The 16,205-nt window shown below is 45.8% G+C and overlaps 2 non-coding genes across 2 annotated transcripts; both read right to left on the bottom strand.

Annotated features, from left to right (window-relative positions):
- Nucleotides 1-6,148: 6,148 nt before the first annotated feature.
- On the bottom strand, nt 6,149-6,220 carry trnaa-ugc (transfer RNA alanine (anticodon UGC)). Its single transcript has one exon. It is a non-coding gene; the product is annotated as a tRNA-Ala (tRNA).
- Nucleotides 6,221-15,844: 9,624 nt separating this feature from the next.
- trnat-ugu (transfer RNA threonine (anticodon UGU)) lies at nt 15,845-15,918 on the bottom strand. The gene has a single exon. It is a non-coding gene; the product is annotated as a tRNA-Thr (tRNA).
- Nucleotides 15,919-16,205: the final 287 nt, after the last annotated feature.

Raw genomic sequence — 16,205 nt, 5'->3', positions numbered from 1 at the left:
TTGTGTAATTCATGGTGTTTAGTGAATTTGAGAAGCACACAGTGCTGTGTTTTGTTCAGGATCCAATATGGAACTGATCAGGAGGTCTCTTCAAAAATGCCTTTTCATCACACAGACAGCCCTCTCATGGAATGTGTCCGTGACACGTTCTTGTTTCTGGGCTCGTTGAGGTCGGGGTATAATTCTTGATTCGATGTTTCATCCCCTGGAGAAACCCTAATTTAGCCCTGGACTTTTGATCTTGATCTGCGGTTCAAAGTTTTGCGAAGAGGGAAAGGAAGTCCCCAAATCACTCCACCTGAATCTCAAGCGCTTTTGAAAGAAATTCAGTTCAAACAATCAGGACTTTAAAGGCACCTCAATGACCTGCACTTTCATTGAACGAGCTTTGCTTCCAATTACATTCAACCTTGAAACCGCTCTGGGTTTTCCCCTCACTGAAGCAGAGTGTGGCCGCTCTGTATCTGTGATCATGTCGGTGACGAGGTTCGCTCTGATATTGGTCGCTTTCAATTTTTAAGATCTCGCCAAGCTCAGGGAAAAGAAACCGCGAATCGAATTGTCTGTAAGTGATGAATTGAAGGGATTGGTGCTCCAAGCAGATCTGGAAAATGCGCAGTGCGGTCGCTCAGGAATTCCAAATCCACCCTCTGGCCACTCCCCCCGTCTCAGTCTTTCCATCTTTCCCCTTCACTGCCAGTGTTCCAGGTTCGATCATCCGTGGCCGTTCAACGAAGCCTGAGAAGTCCATGAGGGAAAAACACAGAGAGTCAAGAGACAGAGACAAGGTGGGATCAAAGTATAGGAAGAAATAGTATCAATGTCAAGTTCTGCGAACGGGCAGAATTTAAGATGGAGCTTGGGAGAGATTCCTTCACGTGTCTTGCAATTTTGCAAGAGACCATTGGGCTCCGAATTAAAAGCATGAGCCGCGCTGGTGAGTCTCTCTGAGAGAGGGAATGCGGTTCGTCAACTCCAGTTCATCGTTATTTGAGCAGTAAACATAACTTTAAGAAGTAGCGCTGCGAGGAGGATTCGAACGGACGCAGGAAATCCCCAGGGGATTCCGAGTCCAACGCCTTAACCACTCGGCCATCGCAGCTACAAACATCTGTTCTGCACGGCTGTAAATCAGAATGTGTAGGTTTATCACAAGCGATCTGTGATACAATGTTCTCTCCGACAGGTGAAAGGCCCTGATCCCTGGTCTGTGCTGATTCTCTGATAGTTTACTGGGTAAAGGCCCTGATCCCTGGTCTGTGCTGATTCTCTGATAGTTTACTGGGTAAAGGCCCTGATCCCCGGTCTGTGCTGATTCCCTGATAGTTTACTGGGTCAAGGCCCTGATCCCCGGTCTGTGCTGATTCCCTGATAGTTTACTGGGTAAAGGCCCTGATCCCTGGTCTGTGCTGATTCCCTGATAGTTTACTGGGTCAAGGCCCTGATCCCTGGTCTGTGCTGATTCCCTGATAGTTTACTGGGTAAAGGCCCTGATCCCTGGTCTGTGCTGACTCTCTGATAGTTTACTGCGTCAAGGCCCTGATCCCTGGTCTGTGCTGATTCTCTGATAGTTTACTGGGTCAAGGCCCTGGTCTGTGCTGATTCTCTGATGGTTGACTGGGTAAAGGCCCTGATCCCTGGTCTGTGCTTATTCCCTGATAGTTTAGTGGGATTCATTCTGTATCTCTCAGTCTCTGGTACTGTGTGTGAGTGTGGGATTCATTCTGTATCTGTCAGTCTCTGGTACTGTGTGTGAGTGTGGGATTCATTCTGCATCTGTCACTCACTGATACTGTGTGTGAGTTTGGGATTCATTCTCTGTCTTGTCAGCAGTGTGTGTGAGAGTTTGTGATTCATTCTTTATAGGCAGTCTCTCATACTGTGTGTTAGTGTGGGATTCTTTCGGTATCTGTCAGTCTCTGTTTCTCCATGTGAGTGTGGGACTCATTCTGTATATACAGTCCCCAGTACTGTATGTGGGAGTTGAATTCATCCTAAATATGCAGTTACTCATACTGCATGTTAGTGTGGGATTCATACTGTACCTATCAGTCCCTGGTACTTGATGAGAGTGTGGGATTAACTCTGTGTCTGTCAGTCTCTAGTACTGTATGTGAGTTTGGGATTCCTTCTGTATCTGTGAGTGTTGGATTCATTCTGTGTTTGTGTGTCTCTGGTACTGTATCTGAATGTGAGTTTCATTCTGTATCTGTACATAATTATTCTCTCAGATTACATTATTGCGTTCAATACTTCAGCTTTAATATCTTAATGTTTGAAGAGTTTTACTCCTTATTTAATTTGTAAATATGGACGAACTTTAGGATTTAATGTTGGAGGTTTTAATCAGATAATTTGTGTGCTTTTTGGACCACTATTAAATCTGCATCTCTGTGAGTACGATTGTGGATGATAATGAATCTTTCAAACTGATAAGGTGACATTTTTGAATTGGTTTGTAATGTGTAGATCAGTCTGTAGAAATGGAATTGATACTGTATCTTTCAGTCTAATATTGTATGAGATTTTTGGACTGGTATATAATGTGTATCTCAGTCTGCACTAATAGAATTGATACTGTATCTTTAAATTTCATTCAACGAGTGCATTCTGAACAGGTATCTAATTTGTTTCTCAGGTTTACTATCTTTCAGTATTTCTCAATCGATACTGTACGTGAGGTTTGGATTTGTTTGCAATTTGTAGCAAATGGTTCACTTTTCGAATGGATATTTCATGTATTAAAGTCATGTGTGAGAGAGTTCTGGGCTAGTATTCAATTGGAATCTCAGGTACATTATTGGGATTCATTCTGTCCCTTTCAATCGGGTACCATGTGTGATTTCTCTCTGGTATTTAATTCGTAGCTGTGTTGCCCTATTGTGAGATTGACACAGTGCCTTTCAATCTGAGAGTGTGATTTTGGACTGGGATTTTTGTATCGACCTGTCAGCGGGACTGAGTTCGGGGCAAATGGAACAGTGTCTGCCTCACCCGCTCTGTTTGAATGTTGGATTGAAAGTGTGTCTCTGGAACTTGGGATCAGTGTGGGACTGACTACTTCTACTGTCTGAGACTGTGGAACTGATGACCTGTCTGTGTCTCTGTGCTCTGTGGGTGATAATGTACCTCCTGTGTGTGAGGAGCTGGCTGCACTCCTCCTTGTGCCTCGGGTGGAGGAAACATCACATTCATTCTGGATCATTCAAGGATTCGCCTGTAGGAAGAAAAATGATCTCTTGTAACCCAAGAAACGGTGAGGTTGAAAATAGAATAGAGATCAGTTTAATATCTCTGCTAATGATCATTTTGAATATCCACAAATGAAAACCAGTGATACAAACAGTGTCAGTGTCTGACTCCACTGCAGCACTCAGCTTCTGCACACCAGGTGTGTTGGCTGTTTTACAACAATTTAGTGACATCCAGACACAACCCAACCCCTGCACTGATCCATGAATGGGACTACCCGATGGGGCAGGGACCTTTGTGCAGGTCAGGTTTCTAATCCCCTCTCCCATGGGACTAACCGTTCAACCGAAAATAAACAGCCGCTGTTTAAATTGTGTCCTTCACACTTCTCACCTGGTGCCTGCAATAGATGCTCTTTGTATAACTCCCCACATCCTTACTGTCCGGCTCTGTTTCCACTCTTCACTGTCCAATAACAATAAACAGGGTGAGACTGGAACTAAACCAGGACCATTCACTCCTGGTTTGGGGAGTGAAAGCAGCAATGGTTTTAATAGCAGGTTCTTCCCATTCTCTCTCCCTTCCCCTGGACACACCCTGTCCACATCCAGCCCGAGAATGACCTCTCCCTTCCCCCCTCTCACTCCATGTTCCGGGACCAGTTCCTGATCCACTCCGCCTCTTACAAACAGCCCCCGGACTCCCCCTGCCCTTCCCCCGGACTCAATGCCGATCTCTGAGCCCATCTGCGGACACGGTCCCGGAGCGATGAGCTGCTGTAACGAGGCTGCTCTTTGCTCCCTTCCCCCGGGGGCCGTGATCTCTCCATTCCCGCCTGTCTGAGCAAAGGAAGTGGGTCTGGGGGAAAGGTCAGAGGGAATGGGCTCCACAGGCAGTGCAGGAACAGGCACCAGAATGGGAAACAGATGGGATTCCACCAGTGCCTAACGCTGGAATCCAGACTGACTTTACAATCTCCAACTATTAAACTCGAGGTTTCCATCCCTGCTGTTTCTCTCGGGCTCTTTTGATGGGAAAGAGTCTTTCAGAGATAAAGTGAGCGGCTGTGGAATGAGCCAATGGGTTCTGTTCATTCTTGGCTCCCTTACTGATAAAGTAACGTTTGACTCCGAAACTGGAGGGAGGATTCCTCAAACCAATCCTGGAGAAACGGGGGAGGAAAGTGGGAGTCGGTGTATTTGCTGGGACCGTGTAGGATTAATATCAGGCAGCAACAGTCCCAGTTTATTTCAATCGGAGTGAAACTCTCGGTCACTGAGAGTAATACAGAACGGCCCTGAGCTGCAAGATTGCAGAGGGGACAACAGGCAAGAGAGAGTTAAATGTGTGACACTGTCCCTGAGAGTGGGATTAATAATGTGTCTGTCTCTGAAATAATATCAGTGAGAGATGAGACTGCATCTTCTGTCTCTCCATCTTGGAATAGCAATTGGAATGGAATATTTTCCAATTTGTTACTCTGTGAAAACGGGACATTACAGGTCAGTTTCTCTCTCTCTCTTTTGTACAGCATATGAAGTTGAGATACTGTTACTGAGAGTGATACAGAGACACTGATAGGAAGTGTAATTCTGATACTGTGCCTGTCTGTTTTTATCTCTCTCTAGCGCTGTACATGAAGGTGGAATATTGTTACTGAGTGTGAAACGGACACACTGATGGGAAGTGTGAGACTGATACTGTGTCTGTTTGTCTGTGTGTCTCTCTCTGTCTGTCTGTCTTTCTCTCTCCCCAGTGCTGTACAAGGAGGCGGGATACTGTTACTGAGCGTAATATAGACACACTGATAGAAAGGGAAAGACTGATTCTGTGTCTGTGAACAAACCTCCGGTGCTATTGGTGAGACGGTCACTGTCCCTTTTACTGTATATCAGCCGGTCTGACGGGTCATTCATCATTCGCCAGTCCTGTCAGGAAAGGTGGAGAGAAACCGTCTGTAACTGTCTGACACTGGACTGTCTGTGAGTGTTGAATTTATTCAGTAACTAGTCGTCTATGGGTGTTGAGAACGGGATGGAGAGGACACCAGTTACTATTATCTGACAGTCAGTTTAGGAGGAGAGAGAAACACAGAGAGACTGGAGGAGCCCAGATAATTTGTATTTTCATCTTAACCAAACATATCACTGTGTGCGGACAATATAATAATGTAAAAGGAGGAGGACGAGGTGAGGCACAGACAGCATTGAGTCTCATTTCACTTTCGACGGACGCAGGACTTGTCCCAGGTGAGGGTTTTGTGCTTAAAGATCACTTCACTAAAAACACCTTGACGATCTGGGGTTACAGACGGACATGACGGGCAGGAAAAGACCAGCTCGTTCATCAATCCTGCCCCACATGCCTGGAGCATCGTGACTGGACACTTCCTACACACACCACCAGCCCCACCCACCGGGAACATGGAATCTCCTGGGAGCGGTCACAAACCAGAAAAAAAACAGAAAAAAGGCGGAGAGTCAGCGCCCACCGCACCAGAGAGGGTCAGCACCCGCCGCACCAGAGAGAGTCAGCACCCACCGCACCAGAGAGAGTCAGCACCCACCACACCAGAGAGAGTCAGCACCCACCGCACCAGAGAGAGTCAGCACCCACCGCACCAGCCGGGAATACATTCCAGATGCTCACTCCTCTCTGGGAAAAGAAGAAGCTCCCAACATCCAGACTATTCTTCCCTCTTTGTGGTCGGAACGCCGGTCCGCTGCTTCCCCCCAATCTGTGAAACTGGAAATAATCTTTCACTGGGCAAGCTGATCAACCATGAGATGGGCGCCATTGAAACACCGTGGGCGCTCTCCCATTGAATTATATTCTGTGCGGAGCGTTCGGTTTTTCGCGAGGTGAAGAAACTCTTGTCTCTCCTTGTGTGTGAATGTGAGGCGAGTCTCAGATGATATTCTCACAGTTGAATCCAAAACTGGAAATGTAACTTGTTTGGAGATGCCGGGGATTGAACCCGGGACCTCATACATGCAATGCATGCACTCTTCCACTGAGCTACATCCCCACGGAGCAAAAGGTACCTGAGAAATAAACAAGCAGACACTTTAGAAGTGAAGCCGTGAGCTTTCTGCTCCGTCTCTACAGGATATCGAGATGCCCAGCGGTCCCGCGTGTTCACAATGTTCAACCTCTGCTTCAGTTCACGGGGTTTCTGCTCCTCTTTACTTTGAACTTTCCAAAAAAAAGTCTGCGGAAATAAAAAAATACAATCGCTAATGGTCAGTGACAAGACTGAAATCCAACCTCTGAATCATAAAGTGAGATGGAAGAATGACAGAGCGTCAAACAGGAACAAGAGCTGGGACTGCTCGCTCGATATTGCACCGTCACACATTCCCCTCAGTCGGCGGCTGCTTTGAGTTGAGCTGTTGAGGGGACCGTGAGATGAAGTCCCGCTCCGGGACAATTTAATGCTTGTGGAGCCTCAGAAGTTGGAACTCGCTGAGCTCAAAAAGCGGAATTCAACTTTCCGTGGGTAATTCTGGTGAAAAATTATTTAGGGAGATACTGGGAGTTGAACCCAGGACCTCAACACATGCGAAACATGCGCTCGACCACTGAACAAAATCCCCAGATTAAAGAAACCTCTCACCAAGGAAAGAAGAACTGATTGTCCTCATTTTATGAGGCCACCCGTGGTGGGTGTGCACTCCGCTCACTGCATTTTAATGGGGAAATAATCAATTTATATTATGTAATTATCCTCCACTCACTGCATTTTACTGGAGAAATAATCAATTTATATTGTGTAACTATCCTCCACTCACTGCATTTTACTGGAGAAATAATCAATTTATATTGTGTAACTATCCCCCACTCACTGCATTTTACTGGAGAAATAATCAATTTATATTATGTAACTATCCCCCACTCACTGCATTTTAATGGAGAAATAATCAATTTATATTATGTAACTATCCCCCAATCACTGCATTTTACTGGAGAAATAATCAATTTATATTATGTAACTATCCCCCACTCACTGCATTTTAATGGAGAAATAATCAATTTATATTATGTAACTATCCTCCACTCACTGCATTTTAATGGAGAAATAATCAATTTATATTATGTAACTATCCTCCACTCACTGCATTTTACTGGAGAAATAATCAATTTATATTATGTAACTATCCCCCACCAGGTTTCAGCTGTTGTCAGAAATAGTCCCTTCGTGGTCGCCAATTGTAGGATTTAAACCACTATTTTCAGGATTATAATCTAATCCAATCTAAGGACTGGTTCGTGACAACAACAAGATCACCACTGGTACTGGTATTACGGTTAAAGGCAAAACCGATTTATTAATCACATCACAATTAGTGCAAAAAGGTGAGACTGAACAAAGAGAAATAGTGAGTGTTCCTTGAAACCTCGGGAGTGTCCCTCCAAGTGACTACGGTGCGGTCTCTCTCTCTCTCTCTCTCTCTATCCCTCCAAGTGACTACGGTGCGGTCTCTCTCTCTCTCTCTCTCCCTCCAAGTGACTACGGTGCGGTCTCTCTCTCTCTCTCTCTATCCCTCCAAGTGACTACGGTGCGGTCTCTCTCTCTCTCTCTCTCTCTCCCTCCAAGTGACTACGGTGCGGTCTCTCTCTCTCTCTCTCTCTCTCCCTCCAAGTGACTACGGTGCGGTCTCTCTCTCTCTCTCTCTATCCCTCCAAGTGACTACGGTGCGGTCTCTCTCTCTCTCTCTCTGTCCCTCCAAGTGACTACGGTGCGGTCTCTCTCTCTCTCTCTCTGTCCCTCCAAGTGACTACGGTGCGGTCTCTCTCTCTCTCTCTCTGTCCCTCCAAGTGACTACGGTGCGGTCTCTCTCTCTCTCTGTCCCTCCAAGTGACTACGGTGCGGTCTCTCTCTCTCTCTCTCTGTCCCTCCAAGTGACTGCGGTGCGGTCTCTCTCTCTCTCTCTCTCTGTCCCTCCAAGTGACTACGGTGCGGTCTCTCTCTCTCTCTCTCTCTCTGTCCCTCCAAGTGACAACGGTGCGGTCTCTCTCTCTCTCTCTCTCCCTCCAAGTGACTACGGTGCGGTCTCTCTCTCTCTCTCTCTCTATCCCTCCAAGTGACTACAGTGCGGTCTCTCTCTCTCTCTCTCTCTTGCTGTGATCTGTTGACTGAAAAGTTCTCTTCTTCCTTGCCAGAATCTTGTTCGCCTTCCTCAGCTTTTGAGGTCTCTTCTTATTCCCTTTTTCAGTTTATGAGCAGTTCACTCTCACATCCACATCTCTCAGCCTGACCATTATTCATGTCTCTCAACCTTCAGAAGTTACATTCCAAGCATAACTCCTGGTCCCATCCGTGCCTTGTTGTTACAGACTTAACAGAACCTTATTTAGAGTTTACATTGCCAGTCTTCACAGAACCGTTTGTATAAACAGACTTCTGCTCACTGGCTTGTGGAGGCTCGAGATAGAGAGGCCTGAGCCTGAGTGACTCCTTGATTTAATGAACCTTCAGTCCCTTTATCTACATGTCTTTTAGACATTATGCTATTACAGCACATTCCTGCCTTTGGTCTGTTCATTCCCATTTTACTGTTGTCAGCATCCTTTTAGTTTTAACTGCAAACTTGACTATAATAACCATCATGCATCCTTCTCGGCCCACCAGCACTTTCTTATTGAACACACGTTACATGGTTCATTCTATATTAATACACAGTACAGTTTACATTTATAGATACATAGATTCACAGTACATTTGATTCTACTTCCACTATTGATTATAATTATCCTAAATTCTATCTGTTAATGGGTTAATCATTACACATTGTTCTTCCTGTCTCTAAACACCGTTGTACAGGAGCCTTCTGTTCCGTTCCGAGAAGCTCTGAACCATGGAAGAGAGCGGCTGGGGCACATTTCTTACACGCCTCAAGATTAACCCACACGGAGATTTTGCTGTCAGTGAAGAGAGACGAGAAAGACCAAAGTGCCGTTTGCCCCTCTCAGTGTGGCCCTGAAGGACTGTGTCCAGGCTGAAGTTCTGTTCCCTCCGGACGATCCTCCCCCCAGATTGTCCTTTCTGAGCTCCAGTCAGGTGATGCTAAACACTCAGGTGGGAAAGACCAAAATCTACAATAAAGTGTTAAAAATGAAGCTGATTTATTTAACAGATATCCAGAATATTAAACTCCAGCCCAGTTATAGGGGTTATTAACATCAGCAGAAACAAACCTCAACTGTCAGAATGAACATGGTTCAGTCCTGGATGGGATTAACAGCAGAATCCAACCCCTGCAGTCATATGTGAACTCGCTGGTGTCTCAGCACATGTGATGACTGAGTGAATCCCTTCCCACACACGGAGCAGGTGAACAGTCTCTCCCCAGTGTGAGTGTGTTGGTGTTTCAGCAGATCATTTCTGATTTTAAAGCCCTTCTCACAGTGAGAACATTTAAAAAGTCTCTCCCCAGGGTGAGTACGTTGGTGTCTCAGTAGATTCCTGTTGTTTTTATATCTCTTCCCACAGTCAGAACATTTTAAAGGTCTCTTATCAGAGTGAACTCGCTGGTGTGATAGAAGGTGTGATGACCGAGTAAATCTCTTCCTACACATGGAGCAGGTGAACGGTCTCTCCCCAGTGTGAATGCGTCGATGTCTCCATAGTTGGTATCTGCTTTTACAGGTCTTCTCACAGTCAGAACATTAAAAAGGTCTCTCCCCAGTGTGAACAAGTTGGTGCATCAGCAGTTCGGATGAAATAGTGAATCCCTTCCCTCACACGGAGCAGGTGAGCGGCCTCTCCCCAGTGTGAGTGCGTTGGTGTGTCAGCAGATTCCTTTTGCTTTTAAACCTCTTCCCACAGTCGGAACTTTAATAGGTCTCTTATCAGTGTGAACTCACTGGTGTCTCAGCAGGTGGGATGACCGAGTAAATCTCCTCTTACACACGGAGCAGGAGAACGGCCTCTCCCCCGTGTGAGTGCGTTCGTGTGTCAGCAGATTAAATTTGCTTTTAAACCTCGTCTCACAGTCAGAACATTTAAAACTTCTCTCATCGGAGTGAACAAGCTGGTGTATCAGCAGGTTGAAAGTCTGAGTGAATCTCTTCCCACACACGGAGCAGGAGAACGGCCTCTCCCCAGTGTGAACTCGCTGGTGTCTCAGCAGGTGGGATGACTGAGTGAATCTCTTCTTACACACGGAGCAGGAGAACGGTCTCTCCCCAGTGTGAGTGCGTTGGTGTGTCAGCAGGTTGGATGACCGAGTGAATCCCTTCCCACACACGGAGCAGGTGAACGGCCTCTCCCCAGTGTGAGAGTGTCGATCAGTTTCCAGCTCTGACGGGTGATTGAATCCCTTCCCGCAGTCCCCACATTTCCACGGTTTCTCTGTGGTCTGGGTGTCCTTGTGTCTCTCCAGGTTGGACGATCAGTTGAAGCCTCGTCCACACACAGAACACGTGTACGGTTTCTCCCCGCTGTGAATGGTGCGATGTTTTTTCAGGCTGTGTAACTGGTTAAAGCTCTTTCCACAGTCAGTGCACTGGAACACTCTCACTCGGGTGTGTGTGTCTCGGTGCTTTTCCACTCACACTGATGTTTGAAATCTTCTCCCACAGATAGAACAGACAAACATTTCTCCTTCCACATTCAAAGGCCGATGATATTCAGGTTCTGATGAATCGAGTGACTCTGTCAGATCAGACGTGATTTTTGATTTGAGTTTCCCTCTGCAAATCCTCCCCTTCTAATACCCTGCAAAAGGAGTTCAGAAAAGTCATGACTGTAAGTACAGGATAGAAATTCAGAATAGACAATTCTAGTTTCTATGGAACATTCTTTCCTCTCTTGTTCCTCCAAAGATGTAAATCTCCATCCCACACAATCTCCCTCCTCCCTGTGCGGAAATCCAAACCCATCGTGTCATCTTTCAGTGGCCCTAAACCATGAGTAAAAGGGTGAGAGAGAGTGAGAGAATGAATGTGAGAGAGCGTGAGAGAGTTAATGTGACACAGTGAATGCCAGAGAGTCAATGTCAGACAGTGAATGTGAGAGATTGAATGTGAGAGAGTGAATGTGAGTACAGCAATGGGCTCGGTGTGGAGAATGAAGTGGGGCAGGTGGAGCATCTTTCAGTGGGGCATCAGTGATCATAATCTCATTTGGTTTAGAACAGTTATGGAAAAGGACAGGGGACAGTCAAATACGAAAATTCTTAACTGGAGGAGGGCTAATTCCAGTGAGTTAAAAAGGGATCTTGTCCAGGTGGATTGGAATCAAAAATTGGCAGGCAGAAGAGTAATTGAACAGTGGGAGGCCTTCAAGGAGGAGTGGGTTTGGGGACAGAGTAGACAGATTCCCACGAGGAGGAAAGTAACAGCATCCAAAGCTAGAGCTCCCTGGATGACTGAAGATATAGAGATCACTATTTCTCCTTCATTTACAGACGCTCTTTGACCGATCACCATTTCTCCTTCATTTACAGACGTTCCCTGACCGATCACTATTCCTCATTCATTCACAGACGCTCCCTGACCAATTACCATTCCTCATTCATTTGTCGATGCTTGCTGACCGATCATCAATTCTCCTTCATTTACAAACCTTCCCCGACCGATCACCATTGCTCCTTCATTTACAGATGCTCCCTGACCGATCACCATTTCTCCTTCATTTACAGATGCTCCCTGACCATTCACCATTTCTCCTTCATTCACAGATGCTCCCTGACCGATCACCATTTCTGCTTCATTTGCAGATGCTCTCTGACTGATCACCATTTCTCCTTCATTTACAGATGATCTCTGACCGATCACCATTTCTCCTTCATTTACAGACGCTCCCTGACCGATCACCATTTCTCCTTCATTTACAGACGCTCTCTGACCGATCCCCATTTCTCCTTCATTTACAGACGCTCCCTGACCGATCACCATTTCTCCTTCATTTACAGACGCTCCCTGACCAATCACCATTTCTCCTTCATTTACAGACGCTCCCTGACCGATCACCATTTCTCCTTCATTTACAGACACTCCCTGACCGATCACCATTTCTCCTTCATTTACAGACGCTCCCTGACCGATCACCATTTCTCCTTCATTTACAGACGCTCCCTGACCGATCACCATTTCTCCTTCATTTACAGACGCTCCCTGACCGATCACCATTTCCCCTTCATTTACAGACGCTCCCTGACCGATCACCATTTCTCCTTCATTTACAGACTCTCCCTGACCGATCCCCATTTCTCCTTCATTTACAGACGCTCCCTGACGGATCCCCATTTCCCCTTCATTTACAGACGCTCCCTGACCGATCCCCATTTCCCCTTCATTTCCCGGCGGGTAGTGAGGGGGGGATAATGTTCACTGTTTTATATTCGGGTCTGGGGCCGCACTCGGGGTTTGTAAAGCCTGAGCCTGGGCCTGAGCCCGGACCCGGGCCCCGGGGTTTATTGAGCCTCTTGCTCCGATCCTCTGACCTGCACCGAACGCGCTCCTCCCGCAGCCTCGACTGGCCGCGCATGCTCAGGACACACTGACCGGTAATGAGTCACTACTGCGCCTGCGCGCTGGGCTCCACTGATTCAGATAGGGCACAATCTGAACCGCGCTGCATGCTGGGTGATGCAGCCGCCATTGATGATCTTAATATCAGGCCGAAAAACAAAGACATTGGAAGCAGGAAGAGCGCGTTTGGACCAAGGATAATAAAATAAACTGAAAATAAACTGAAAGCCTAGCTATTTAAATCGGCACAAACACACAGCATAGAAGCTCCCCCCCCCAACTTTGGTGAACTCCAGAAAATATTTTTTTCATTAACTTTTATTAATTTCGTTTTATTAATTGTTGCAACTGACGGGTTCAATTAATGTTTATTTTCCAACTGCACCACAGGACCGTCAGTTTCACCATTAACCCCGCCCTGGTGATTAAGGAGATATTCGGACCAACTGGAGCAGCAGGAATTTATCGGAATTTCCTGTAATGAGTGGGGTGCCGCAGGGATCAGTGCGGGGGCCTCAACTATTTACAATATATATTCATGGCTTGGATGAAGGAACAGGGTGTCTTGTGGCCAAATTGGTTGATGATACAAAGAAAGGTGGAAAAGCAAGTTGCGATAAGGACACAACTTGTCTGTAAAGAGATATTGACAGGTTAAACGGATGGGCAAAAATTTGGTGGATGGAATATAATGTGGGAAAATGTGAAGTCATCCACTTTGGGAGGAAAAATAAAAAAGCAAAATATTATTTGAATGGAGAAATACTACAAAATGCTGCGGTACAGAGGGACCTTGGTGTCCTCGTACATGAAACATAAAAAGTCAACATACAAGTGCAGCAGGTAATCCGGAAGGCAAACGGAATATTGGCCTTTATTTCTAGGAGGATGGAGTATAAAAGCAGGGAAGTCATGCTACAACTGTACAGAGTGCTATTGCAAGACGGGAGGCCCGAGGAGCCTCAGTGCCCACATGGGGACATGAAGAAGTCGATGTGTTATGGAACCAGTTGTACCTTGAACTCCAGTCAAAATGTTTAGAAGGTTCAACTACTTTAGATGGCGCTGAAACTCACAACCCCAGCATTTCTCGAGTGTATAATTATTGTAGAAATAACGTGCGCTGACCGATTGCTCCACTGGAGCCGCGCACGGTCTGTGTCCCCAGTGCTCCCATCAAACAGCTTCATCCTCGGTCTCTCAATTATCGCTTCCTGATCTTTCCCACACAGAAGCCTCCAAACAAGAGGCGATTTGTTAAACATCAGCAGATCTTTAAAAGCCGTGGAAACTGAAACAAAACCCCAGACGATAAGAACTTTTAATTATATTATTGTTTACTTAAGGATAATTATTTTCATGCTACTTTAAGGAGGATTTGGGTAAAGTGGGAGCTGAAATTATGAAACTCTCTCTGGGCTGTCGGTGATTGAAGAGATGGGCGTTATTTCATTTGAAAACTGAGGCTCGGAACTTCCTGATGAAGAAGTGTGAGAGAAGATTGTGGTTCGTGGCAGCAACTGGGGAGATCTAGAGGAGAGGGAGAAAAGTCAAAGTCACAGCTGTGACAGCTCAAGTGCTCTGCTTATCTGTAATATTTAGACAGTAATGTACAGTACAGGACAAACCAGTTTAGAATGTGACCGTGACACGTAAATGTGACGACACGTTCTTGTTTCTGGGCTCATTGAGGTGGGGGTATAATTCTCGATGCGAGGTTCATACCCCGGCGAATCCCTAATTTATCCCGGGACTATTGATCTTGAGCTGCGGTACAAACTTTTGCGAAGAGGGAAAGGAAGTCCCCAAATCACTCCACCTGAATCTGAAGCGCTTTCGGAAGAAATTCAGTTCAAACAATCAGGACTTTAAAGGCACCTCAATGACCTGCACTTTCATTGAATGAGCTTTGCTTCCAATTGCATTCGAGCTTGAAACCGCTCTGGGTTTTCATCTCACTGAAGCAGAGTGTGGCCGCTCTGTATCTGTGAGCATGTCGGTGACGAAGTTCGCTCTGATATTGGTCGCTTTCAATTTTTAAAATTTCACGAAGCCTCAGGGAAAAGAAACCGAGAATCGAATTGTCCCTGTAAGTGATGAATTGAAGGGATTGGTGCTCCAAGCAGATCTGGAAAATGCGCAGTGCGGTCGCTCAGGAATTCCAAATCCACCCTCTCGCCACTCGGCGATCATATTAACTGAGCTTTACTCTGGCCCAGTGTCACCGCGCTGAAATCGAGTATTTCTCCGGCACGTTTCTCTTAACTTCACAGTTGCTGGTTTAAGAGTGAAGACCGGCTCGTTGGATTTTCACTCCTGCAAGTTTCAACCATTCATTTTGGAAAAGTAAACTGACAGTAGACAGCTGTTCTATTGGTCACTGCAATCAAAAAGTTCAGCTCAGTGAGTTACTGGTTCAGTGGGTGACTTCTTCACCTGTCTCGGTGGTGCTATCGGTTGGTGCAAAAGTTTGATGTTTCGAGCCCTAATTTTATTTTCCCTCAGGATTCATCACCTCAAAGTTCCAGGGTTTCAATGTGTGTTTTGTCTGCAAGAAAATGTACCGTGATCATTGCGGGCTGAGCAGAGCTGATATTCCACCATTTCCCCTGTTGTCGGAGAGCAGGCACATGAATCATATAAAGGAATGGAACATTGGCTTCACGGAAATCACAATTCATAACCCATTTATTTCAAGCGGGTTTATTTTAAATGAGTCAACGCCTGCCTTAAATGGTAGACTCAGGACTATCACACAAACAGGTTAAATCTTCATAGAATAATTACCACAGTCATTTTTAGACTGGACGCCGCACAGTGACTTTGCTGTCAGTGAAGAGAGACGAGAAAGACCAAAGTGCCGACCACCCTGTCCGCTTCTGTGTATCCTCTAACTTTATCACTGTTATCCGGAGGTCGAGGAGACAACCATTCGCTCCTCAATGACATAAATCGTGAATTATACTCTGACCCCGACGAGCCCAGAAACAAGAACGTGTCCTTAAATTAAAGTGTTACAGACACATTCTATGAGAGGTCTGTCTGTGCGATGAAATGGTGTTTTTGAACAGTCATTCTGATATCGGTTTCCTCCTCAAACCTGAACAAATACCAATTCCAAAGTGTGACTTTGTCACTTAATTCCACAAATTAGGTAAAAATAATAAGTGACACAAGGCACTGCTGGGAGTTGAACCCAGGATCGCCTGTTTACAAGACAGATGCTTTAACCAACTAAACCACAGCACCAATTCACAGCACCTGTTCCCCACCTCGTCTCACTAATATCGATCAGCGACACGTTACTGTCTGTTCGAGGCACAGACCGTTTTATCTTTGTCTATTTCCCTTGTCCGTTTACCTGTGCATCCTGATACTGCCTGCATTTCTCGCTGTGTTTATCTTTGTGTATCCATCAGTGTGTTGATACACGGATGATTAAGTGTGCTTGTGTTTGTTACATTAAATAAATTCGGGGTTCAGACAATTCTCGCTCTGACATTGGAGAACTATTGAGTTGAACTTTACAGCGAAGT

This window comes from Heptranchias perlo, unplaced genomic scaffold (assembly GCF_035084215.1).
Source record: "Heptranchias perlo isolate sHepPer1 unplaced genomic scaffold, sHepPer1.hap1 HAP1_SCAFFOLD_240, whole genome shotgun sequence".
Lineage (NCBI taxonomy): Eukaryota > Metazoa > Chordata > Chondrichthyes > Hexanchiformes > Hexanchidae > Heptranchias > Heptranchias perlo.
The sequence above is the reverse complement of the archived record's forward strand: the minus strand, read 5'-3'. Positions and strand labels throughout refer to the sequence as shown.